Consider the following 12,113-nt stretch of genomic DNA (forward strand, 5'->3'; position numbering starts at 1 on the left):
AAGCAGTTTCCATTATAAATGTAGACACATAAATTTATAATGGAACTATAAAAATAAGGACAGAATGTATGACTTTAAGATTGGGACGGAATTACCTCTGCATCAATCAATCAATCAATTCAATTTTATTTGCCATATGTACTAGTACAATGGAATGCTTACTCCCCGTAGGGACACGTCAGCTATTTTTACAGCGCCTCTAACCCTGCTTCACCTGAAGATTATATTTGGACTTTATTCTTCACGTGCAAGGCCATAGGAGATTGATGATTAACATAGTAAACATCTTATGTTTGTGCACACTTCCTGTCTGCAAAACTTTACTTCCTGTTGTAATGTTTTTGCAGCAACTTTTTCTGTAAATTCCTATATCCATATTTATAATGGAAACTGCCTGTGTAAACTTGTCATGCTGTACACCCTTCCACCAGTGGAGGCACTGTCACACTTCAGTTTTGCATCTCCCAACTCCTCAGACTGTACTGAAGAGAATCTCTTATTCCCAACTAACTATTTCTCTGCTTCCCACATTGCCATATGTTTTGGTATTTAACTTCCATACAAGCACTGACTGTAGATGCCAAAAAGGATGACGACGTCACACTTGGACGACTGTCAAAAATGCTAACTGACGCACAAGAAGTGTTCCAGGAGGGACTCGGAACACTAAAAGGCATAACAGCGACGATCAAAATAGAGGAAAATGCAAGCCCAAAGTTTTTTAAGGCCAGACCGGTACCTTATGTGATCCGCCCAGCCGTCGAAGCAGAGCTGGAAGGTTTGGAACGTTCAGGAGTACTGTCCAAAGTGGACTGGAGCGAGTGGGCTACACCCATCGTTCCTGTAATGAAGAGGTCATTGAGTAATACGCCTGGGGAACCAAAGAAGGTTCGCATCTGTGGGGACTTTAAGGTGACAGTGAACCCAGTCCTTCACACTGTACAATATCCGCTTCCGCGGATTGAAGATATTTTCGCCTCGCTATCTGGAGGGAAACGCTTCACTAAGATTGATCTGGCCCAGGCGTACCTGCAAATGGAGGTAGAAGAAGCCTCGAAACAGTACCTCACGATCAACACTCATAAAGGTCTCTACCAATACAACCGGCTGGTGTTCGGGGTAGCATCAGCTCCGGCTATTTGGCAAAGGGCAATGGAACAAGTCCTGCAAGGGATTCTAGGGACCCAGTGTTATTTGGACGACATCCTGGTCACGGGCGAAAATGACAGTGATCACCTCGCCAACCTGGAGCAGGTGCTCACTAGATTGAAGGAATATGGGCTCCGAGCTAATCGTCACAAATGCGAGTTTTTCCAGAAGCAGATTCGTATTGTGGCCACATTATTGATAAAGAGGGGTTACATAAGTCCCCTGAAAAGATTGAGGCAGTAGTCAAGGCTCCAGCACCGGAAAATGTGTCACAACTGAGGTCGTTCCTCGGGCTGGTGAACTACTACCATAAGTTCTTGCCGAATTTGTCTACCATAATACACCCACTGAACACCCTACTGCAAACGGGGGTACCATGGAAGTGGAGTGACGAACGTAAACGAGCTTTCCAGAAGAGCAAAGCATTGATCACATCAAAAGAGGTGTTGGCTCATTTCAACCCAGCACTACCAATTCGGTTGGCATGTGATGCATCACCCTATGGCATTGGAGCGGTGCTGTCGCACAAATTCCCGGACGGCTCGGAGAGGCCAGTAGCCTTTGTGTCTCGGTCACTAACCTCAGCCGAGCGTAACTACGCCCAGATTGACAGGGAGGCCCTCAGTCTAGTGTGGGGAGTGAAAAAGTTCAATCACTATCTGCACGGGCAGATGTTCACCTTGCTGACTGATCACCAACCACTTGTCTCCATCTTTAATCCAAAGAAGGGCGTTCCGGTGATGACTGCGCAACGGCTACAAAGATGGTCCCTTTTTCTAGGGGCGCACCAATATGAAATCGAGTATAAGGGCACGAAACAGCATGGAAACGCTGATGGGCTATCACGCCTGCCACTGCCTACTGCGGAGGAAGCACCAGTAGTGGACCCTGTCAAAATATTTCATTCGACTATAATTGAATGCTTGCCAGTAACTAACGCTGGTATAGAGAAGGAGACCCAAAATGACCCGACACTGTCTCGGGTATATGATTTGACGGTGAAGGGATGGCCAGCACATGGCGACTCACTGTTGCCAGCATTCTCATCCAGAAGAGAACAGCTGTCAGTATGCCAGGGGACCTTGATGTGTGGATCCCGAGTGGTGATTCCACCCAAGTTAAGGGAGAGAGTGCTCAATGAGCTTCACCAAGGTCATCTGGGAGGGGTGAAAATGAAAAGCCCTGCTAGGGCTTATGTGTGGTGGCCGGGGATCGATCAGCAAATCGAGGACCTGACAAAGAGCTGCTCAGGATGCCAGAAGGTCCAAAATGCACCACCACATGCCCCTCTACACCCATGGGAGTGGCCCTCATCTCCATGGCAACGGGTGCATATTGATTTTGCTGGTCCATTCATGGACTCAATGTTTTTAATAGCCGTGGATGTGCACTTGAAATGGCCTGAGGTGATCAAAATGTCCTCCACCACCACGGAGAAAACTATTGCAGTCCTATGGACCATTTTTGCCAGGAACGGCTTGCCAGAGCAGATTTGCTCTGATAACAGACCACAGTTTGTGTCCGAAGAGTTTCGAAGATTTATGAAAAGGAATGGGGTAAGGCATTACACATCCGCCCCATATCATCCAGCCACAAATGGATTGGCTGAGAGGTTTGTACAAACCTTTAAAAAAGCAGTAAAGGCCATGTGCGATGACGACATTCCACTGCAGCATAAGGTGGACAATTTCCTGTTAGCCTACAGAAATGCGACACATGCAGTCACCAACCAGGCCCCAGCCATGATGTTCTTTAACCGAAGGTTGAGATCTCGTCTGGATTTGCTCAGACCAAATGTACGAAGAGATGTTGAGAGTAAGCAATTCCAGCACATCAATGAGAAGCCGACAAGGAGCTTGAATGTAGGGCAACCAGTCTTGGCCCGCGACTACCGAACAGAGAAATGGCAACCAGGAACGATATGCACACGGCAGGGGCCACTAATGTACACAGTGGATGTTGGGGAGAACATTGTGAGACGCCATGCTGACCAGATCCTAGAGTCACAGGAATGAGTCAACCCCATGTCTCGGCCATACGTACCTGGTGAGGAACCCGATGTACAGGTCGCATCTACCTCAGAAACAATAGCATTGGAAGCTGATGAATCAACTGACGACAGGGTGCTAGAATCGCCTCCGCACCAAGAGCGAGACACTCGGGAAAGGCGTTATCCAGAAAGAATCAGGAAGCCTCCCCAGAGACTGAATATATGAATGGACTATTTTCATATAACATTGTATATTAAAAATGTTAATTGTTAAATGAGTATTATGGTACTGTTAATCTAAAAGGGGAGGAATTGTAATGTATATATAACTTAAGGGGGAGAACTACTTTTTACAGCTCCTGTATACTGTAGTACCGGCAGTGACCACACCTGTATATAAACCCTGAGTAGTGATCTGTACAGTTAGTTCTAGAGTAACCCTCATTCAGTAAACACCTGTTGAATCGTTCCCTGCAGTCTGTTGTCTAATTATTGAAGGACACAACATCAAGATACACGGATATGACAAAATCTACCTGGAAAATTAACAAATGAAAATACAAGAGAGCAGGGCAGTCCAAACAATGCAGTTATTAATTTGCAAACGGGCCAGCAAGCTCAGGGGAAGAAGAGATGCGCCATGAGTTGCGAATCTCCAGAACTTGCTGGTCGATTTACGCCACTCCGCCGTTTGCCTGACACAAACAGCATGTCGCCCTCAACCTCTCCATTATTTTTAAGAACTTGCTGGATTTGCACATTAATTACCCATTAAACTCGCCGCAGACTGTTAGGGCTCATAATTAACAGCGTAAGTACCCTTTTAGTAACAAGATAATTGTTAATGCAATGCCAATCAATCTCTCCAGCCCAAAAAGTGGACAATTTAAACTATCGAGTCTCATTCTTGCATGTAGTAAATTGCTGTTACAGATTTTAAAAATTTCTATTTTTAATTTTTTTTTTACTTTTCCTGTCTTTTTTTTCCTCTCTCTCTGTCATTCTACTGAACTCCACAAATAAACTCTAAAGCCTGCACATCTGCCAATGCACTTTATTATGGTTATGTTTATGTTAATGTATTACAAGCCAAATGAATGTTGAATGTTTTAAATGTCTTAATCTAAATGTACACTCTCGGGAGCCGCAAGCCTACATTTCGTTGTACTGCACTTGTGCACTAACAATGACAATAAAGTTGATTATGATTATGATTATGATCCAATCCTTCTTTTCCTCTTTATTTCTCTTTCTGTATCTGATTTGACTCTAATTCACCCACTCTAATTCACCTTCCTTCTCCATCGTTCCCATTTCTGTTTTGATCCTTAAAAGTCACTGGTTAAGGAGATACACGGTTTGTCTCGTCATTCACTAAGGAGCCACATGCCCCGTTGCCCTTGCCAAGCTGTTGTCAGCTCGCACTTCCAGCAAGTTAAATTATATTTGAGCTGAAAGGTGCAGGAAAAAGTCTAACTAACAGGGCACAACACGAGATGTTCCACTCCAGATAAGAATTTAAGGAATGTACAGCTTTATAACAGAGACTGAATTACATCTGCATGCCCTGATTCAATTATATATTGCCCTCTAACCCTGCTTCACCTATACACGACAATTGGTCTTCAATTCCACAGGAGACAGAACAGACAAACCAACCTATATCATGCACAAACAAAATGGCCTAGAAATTGAGTTTGCGCTGCGCCAGGGCTTTAGCGCCGGAAGTTAGCGCCGGCGCTAAAGCCCTTTGCGCGCGCCAAACATTCAGTAGCGCCGCGCCCAAACGGCTGCCGGCGCTACTGAAAGGTTTTAGCGCCTGAAAACTGGCGCAACGCGCCGCATTGCGGCGCTATTCCGGTGCTGCGGCGCCCGCTGCGGTGCGGCAGGCTCGGGAAGTGCAGGCCTCCTCCTTCCATTAAGGAGGAGCTGCCTGCACCCGGCCGCGGCCCGCGCAAATCTCATCAAAAATGAGCCCGGCACCTCGGACAAGTGCCGGGCTTGCATCTGTTCCGGGGGGGGGGGGGGGGGAGAAGTCCGGGGAGGGAGCTGCGGGCAGGCGGCCGGCGGGAAAGCGGCCGGCGCAGACTCCGGCAACACTCGTTTGCCGGAGTCTTAGTTGCGGCTGCCACTGGCGAGGCGGCCGCAACTGAATTTCGGCTTGGGGCCGGGTTACCACGGCAACCGGGACGCTGCGCACACCGATGACGTCATCGGTGCCGGCGCAGCGCTACCGGTCTACCGCCGCGGAAGGGCGCCAGGCAATTTAGGAACCGGCGCCAATTGCAGCGCTAGGCCCTCTAGCGCCGCAAAATCGGTGCTAAGGGCACTGAATTTCTAGGCCAATATGTCTAAATAACAATTGCTGCATTTCAGAAGTAATTTGTTGTATATGAATTACTGAAAGTGTTAATCAGATACACAGAGAAGTCACAGCCAACTAAAGATCTTCCATTGTGTTCAAGCGCATATTCCAAGCAGAAATATGTTTTTACTGTTATATCATTTCTGCTGTTTGAGAACTTGGGAGTCTGGCCACAGCTGGAAAGTGGTGATGCATGTCATCAGGCCTGGTTAAGCTTTCAGCTAACCAATTTCCTTGGTTTATCTCTGTCTAAAACACTTCATCCTTTTCTAGCTGTACATAAATAAAACAGTTTGTAAACCTGAAATCCAACTCCTGTGAATACAGTAGTCTTCAGCCCCTGCATGATCAGGCAAAGGAACTGCCAGCAATAACATGGAGACACCCACCACAAAAAACAGGCTAAACTGCACTAAAGGTAGCAACCCTCCACGCCAGCCCAGGATTTCCATAGATTAATGTAAAATTTATATTGCTTTTTAATACAAAGAAGATTCTGCAGATTACTAATGATTACAGGCCAGAGAGAATGTGATCCAAAGCAAACCGTGACTTATACTGTTGCCTCACAGCGCCAGGGACCCGGGTTCGAATCCGGCCTCGGGTGACTGTCTGTGTGGAGTTTGCACATTCTCCCCGTGTTTGCGTGGGTTTCCTCCGGGTGCTCCGGTTTCCTCCCACAGTCCAAAGATGTGCGGGTTAGGTTGATTGGCTATGATAAATTGACCCTTAGTGTTAGGGGGATTAAATACGTGGGGTTACGGGGATAGGGTGGGATATGTGTTGGTGTAGGGGTTACGGGGATCGGGTGGGATATGTGTCGGTGCAGGCTCGATGGGCCGAAATGGCCTCTATCTGCACTGTGGGGTTTCTGTGATTTCTGTGAAAATGGCTTCACTCTAGTCTACAATAAGTTGCGCAGAGACTGCCAACCACCGCCGCCAAGACCATGTTAAGAGCCTTTGACTGAGACATGGCACCCAGCCAGCCACCTACCTTCCAAGCTCCAGCCACTGGGGGAGCACATAGTAGAAGCAGTGCATTGGGGACTGCAGTAAATGACTAAGAGAAGACACAGGTGTTGGCAAAAAATAGAAATCCATCAATGTAGTGTAATACAATGTGGTGGCACTTCCCTAGCATTGTGTTGAAAGTATTCTTGTAACAACATCATAGATTGGAATTCGAGGTGAGCTGAATCTTCTGCTTAGCAGTTGTTACTGATTGGGGTGGGGAGGGTGCATAATTCTATAGAATGGAGGTGATGATCAGTAGGACTGTTAATGCAGGGGGTTAGGGGAGCATTATATGAAGCACTCATTGAATCAGATATTGACAAACAACTCTGGCAGCTGGCAATTGTTGCTCCCCAGCAGTTTCCCCACTGTGTCTTCCTCCTTAGCAGGCAGAGTGCCCACCCGCCCCCTTCCCCTCCTCTCCACAACACATGTGCAGCAAGAAGCAAACCACGGTGATGCTTGGCACTCTGTTTAGGTGTATTCCAGAAAGCCCAGATCCCATCAAGGCATCAGAATTATTCCTTCAAAATTCATATGGTGTCCTTGATGTTTCTTGTGGAAGCATAGACCTTATCTGAATCTTTGTTCAGCAGGTGTATGTAGATGGTGCACAAGTGTAGTAAATCCGGCTTGCAGTAGGTAGCTTTGGACTCGAAGGAGCGAATCTTCCACTTGTTGTTCAGGCCTAAACAATAGGGGGTGGGGGGGGGGGGGATAAATTATTATGCAAGATAAAGGGATCATGGCAGTTGACAAGAAAGTGGGAAATGATCTGCATGTTCCTGTGAATATGGTTACAGATCAGCTGCACAATAGTGGAATGGGAGCCCTTGCAATTAATAAAGTCTGCACTATGATGGACACGAGCACACAGGCCAATATGTGTAAAATCTAGGATACCCTGGCCTTTGGGAAATTCACCAATCTGAAGAATTGTTTCTGGATGTCGATGGGAAAAGTGATGAAAGTGTTTGTTGTACCAAACAATGGATTAGTATTTGTATGTACTGCGGATTGGTGGGTATTAGTGACATTCCCTGTGGTACTGGGAAGGAGCAGTGGCAAAAAAGTTCAGGGCTGCAAAGATCTTTTCAGCTCATCTTAGAGGTTGCCTGTCAGTCACGTCTGTTACTGCCTTCCTAGTGAACTGTCGCCTCTGCATGGATTGCTCTTCTGTTACATGCAGGAATGTTTGTTCTGGCCTGTACACTCAGTGGGAGGGTAAGGGTGGACCCAAGTAATCCTCCTCCAAGTATGCCAAACATTTCCAGAAGGAAGCCCATACTGATTGTGTCAAATTTATTTATTTATTTATTTATTACTCGTTTATGGGACGTGGGCATCGCTGGCAAGGCCAGCATTTATTACCCATCACTAATTACCCTCGAGAAGGTGGTGGTGAGCCGCCATCTTGAACCGCTTCAGTCCGTGTGGTGAAGGTACTCCCACAGTGCTGTTAGGGAGTCCCAGGATTTTGACCCAGCAATGATGAAGGATCGGCAATATACTTCAAAGTCAGGATGGTGTGTGACTTGGAGGGGAACGGGGAGGTGGTGGTGTTCCCATGCACCTGCTGCCCTTGTCCTTCTAGGTGGAAGAGGCGCCGGTTTGGGAGGTGCTGCCGAAGAAGCCTTGGCGAGTTGCTGCAGTACATCTTGTAGATGGTACACAGCCACGGTATGCCTGTGGTGGAGGGAGTGAATGTTTAGGGTGGTGGATGGGGTGCCAATCAAGAGGGCTGCTTTGCCCTGGATGGTGTCGAACTTCTCGAGTGTTGTTGGAGTTGCACTCATCCAGGTAAGTGGAGAGTATTCCATCACACTGTAGGATCGATTCCTCCCTCCCCCCCCCCACCCCAAAGGGTAAAAATATTGGACTATGAAATAGAAAAACCCAGAAGTGCAGAGCCCGCAAAATAGGCTCGGCACTAAAGGGTTAATTCAAACATTGCAGCTGAAACTACGAACCTTCAAGAGACTGGATCACAGACAATCTAATATACGAATCTAAAGTCTGAACAAGAACATCTGATTATTCATGTACCTTATGGGGTTACATTGTCCGCCTTAGACCATGGCCTCCAAATAACGAGTTTCAGTGCAGGCCTAGACAATGGGCCGGGCCTTGAACCTTTTGAATACGAATGCTAACAGAAACCAACAACTTCACACATGCAGTCACTTTGGGAGGGTTGCATTGTCAAAAAGATATCTCAAATCAATGGACAATACCAGGAACAATTCACACATTTTGATATGGCCATCACATGCTCAAGAGGGGGCCAGGAAATACTGACGGTTGGTTTTGGTTTAAAGTAAGATCACTTCGAAGACAGTGTGGGGGAAACCGATGGCAGAACAGCGAACAGAAAGATTCGGGCCTACAATCAACTCCAAGAGACAGCCGATCGGGAGTGGTGATTGTATGTTTCAGCCAAATCATAGAGGGGGCTTTTATGATTGAGTCCGAGTAAGTTTGAGAGTTTCAGTCAGATCACAATAAGGGTTTTGTGATTGAGTCTGGATAACTTTATATGTAACAGTCAAATCGCAGACGGGTTTAACGGTGTCATATTGCGTCGATGCAAATGACCCTTGCGTAGGGGTTTGTATTCTGGGGTTGTTAACCCGATATAAATTGTAGAGATTTATACTGGGGAAGTAATTGTGTGTGTGTGTGTGTTCAATAAACGAACAAATCAAAGGTTGAGCCAAAACCCTGTGCCGTGTGCATTTTGTTCTTATAAATCCTGACGTCCAAGAACTGATGTCCAAGAACTGTGTGTAACGGGGGGACCAGTATCGGAGAAAACCCCTTACAACACTCCTTACTTGTACCTTGTAGATGGTGGAAAGGCTTTGGGGTGTCAGGAGGTGAGACACTCGCCGCAGAATACCTAGCCTCTGACCTGCTCTTGTTGCCACAGTATTTATGTGGCTGATCCAGTTAAGTTTCTGGTCAATGGTGACCCCCAGGATGTTGATGGTGGGGGATTCGGTGATGGTAATGCTGTTGAATGTCATGGGGAGGTGGTTGGACTCGCGTTTGTTGGGGATAGTCATTGCCTGGCACTTCTGTGGCGGGGCTTGGGGTCAGTGAGGTCGAGACTCAGGGTCCCAGAGCTTGGGCTCAGGCAGCTGAAGGCACGGCCACCAATGGTGGAGCGATTAAAATCGAGGAGCGCAGAGATCTCGGAGGATTGTAGGGCTGGAGGAGATTGCAGAGATAGGGAGGGGCAAGGCCATGGAGGGATTTGCAAATAAGGATCAGAATTTTGAAGTTGAGGTGTTGCCAGACTTGGAGCCAATGTAGGTCAGCGAGTGCAGGGGGCGATAGGTGAATGGGACTTGGTGCGAGTTAGGACACGGGCAGCAGAGTTTTGGATGGGCTCAGGTCTATGGAAGGTGGAAAATGGAATTCCGGCCAGAAGAGCATTGGAATGGTCAAATCGGAGGTGACAAAGGCATAGATGAGGGTTTCAGCAGCAGATGAGCTGAGGCAGAGCCGGAGTCGAGTAACATTACAGAGGTGGAGGTAGACGTTCTTGGTGATGGAACAGATATGTGGTCGGAGGGTCATCTCGGGGTCAAATCGAACGCAAAGGTTGTGAATGGTCTGGTTGAGTCTCAGACAGTTGCCAGAGAACGGAGTTTGTGGTGGGGTCTGAAGACAATGGCTTTGATCTTACAGGTATTTAGTTGCTGGAAATTTTTGCTCATACATTACTGGATATCGGACAAGCAGCATAACAGTTTGGGAATGGTGGAGAGGTTGAGAGGGGTGGTGGTGAGGTAGAGCTGGGTGTTGTCAGCGTACTTGTGAAACCTGACATGTTTTTGGATGATGTCACCGTGGGGTAGCATGTCGATGAGAAATAATATGTATAGAACCTTGGGGACCTCCAGAGGTAACAGTGCGGGAACGGGAAGAGAAGCCATTATGACTATGAACGATATCTGCCACTTATCAACCCAAGCCTGAACGTCATCCAGGTCTTGTTGCATGCGGGCATGGACTGCTTTATTATTTTTTTTTTCCAATTCAAATGCTTTATTGGCATGAAAGTTTACAGAGAACCATATTGCCATATTATCTGAGGAGTTGCGAATGGCATTGAACACTTTGCAGTCATCAGCGAACATCCCCATTTCTGACCTTATGTTGGAGGGAAGGCCATTCTTGAAGCAGCTGAAGGTGGTTGGGCTTAGGACACTGCCCTGAGGAACTCCTGCAGCGATGTCCTGGGGCTGTGATGATTGACCTTCAACCACCACAACCATCTTCCTTTGTGCTAGGTATGACTCCAGCGAGTGGAGCATTTCCCCCCCCACCCCCCCCGATTCCCATTGACTTCAGTTTTACTAGGGCTCCTTGATGCCACACTCGGTCAAATGCTGCCTTGATGTCAAGGGTAATCACTCTCACCTCGCCTCTGAAATTCAGCTCCTTTGTCCATGTTTGGACCAAGGCTGTAATGAGGTCGGGAGCCGAGTGGTCTTGGCGCAACCCAAACTGGGCATGTGGGCAGGTTTTTGGTGAGTAAGTGCTGCTTGATAGCACTGTCGATGCCACCTTCCATCACTTTGCTGATGATTGCGAGTCGACTGACGGGGCGGTAATTGGCCGAGTTGGATTTGTCCTGGCTTTTGTGGACAGGACATACCTGGGCGGTTTTCCACATTGTCGGATAGATGCTGTGCTGATGTTGTAGCTGTACTGGAACAGCTTGGCTAGAGGCGCGGCTAGTTCTGGAGCACAAGTCTTCAGCATGATAGCCGGGATGTTGACAGGGCCCATAGCCTTTGCTGTATCCTTTGCACTCAGCCATTTCTTGATATCACGTGGAGTGAATCGAATCGGCTGAAGACTGGCTTCTGTGATGGTGGGGACCTTGGGAGTAGGCCGATAATTACCGCAATACTTTCTGCAGCAAATAAAATAAATAAATCCATCATCTGCTGGGCTCTTTAAATAGGTTCCATTTGAAATAACTCTCTAACTTCTCCAACTCTGGTTTGTGAGTGAGAACAGGAACTGGTGGTACAGGGCTGTGAAAAACACAAAACTGTTTTGATGTCCAAATTGTCTCTTCTTCTGGATGGGAGCTTCCAACACCCATCCCACACCCTGTCTGAAAATCCAGTACACCAAGGGCACCACGGATCAGATTTCTGTCCAATTTCCTAATCTGTTGCTCATTTTCAGACCATAATGGACACTAAAATTATCCCCAAGGCATCCTCAGCTATTGACAGTTAGCAGCATGGCTGGGATCAATTCAAAATTGCGGCTTCAACTTCCAGAATCAACACTGCTTGGGGTATTTTGCAATAGTTGTGCACTGTAGTACAGCCCCACCACTTATATCATCCACGCTTATAAGGACAGCTGTCTATATCTGGCAAATAGCACTAACCATTTGCCAGTACCATAGGAGTTGATTACAAAGGCGTCGCTTATAACATACTAGCTGGAGTGCCCGGCAGTGCCGAAGGTTTTTTGAGGGCATGTTGTTGTTGGGAGAGAGAGAGAGAGAGAGAGAGAGACTGGGGGGGAGAAGAGAGAGACTGGGGGGGGAGAAGAGAGAGAC

Source organism: Somniosus microcephalus, chromosome 13 (genome assembly GCF_052327205.1).
Source record: "Somniosus microcephalus isolate GS21.2 chromosome 13, FLI_Smic_1.0, whole genome shotgun sequence".
Classification (NCBI taxonomy): domain Eukaryota; kingdom Metazoa; phylum Chordata; class Chondrichthyes; order Squaliformes; family Somniosidae; genus Somniosus; species Somniosus microcephalus.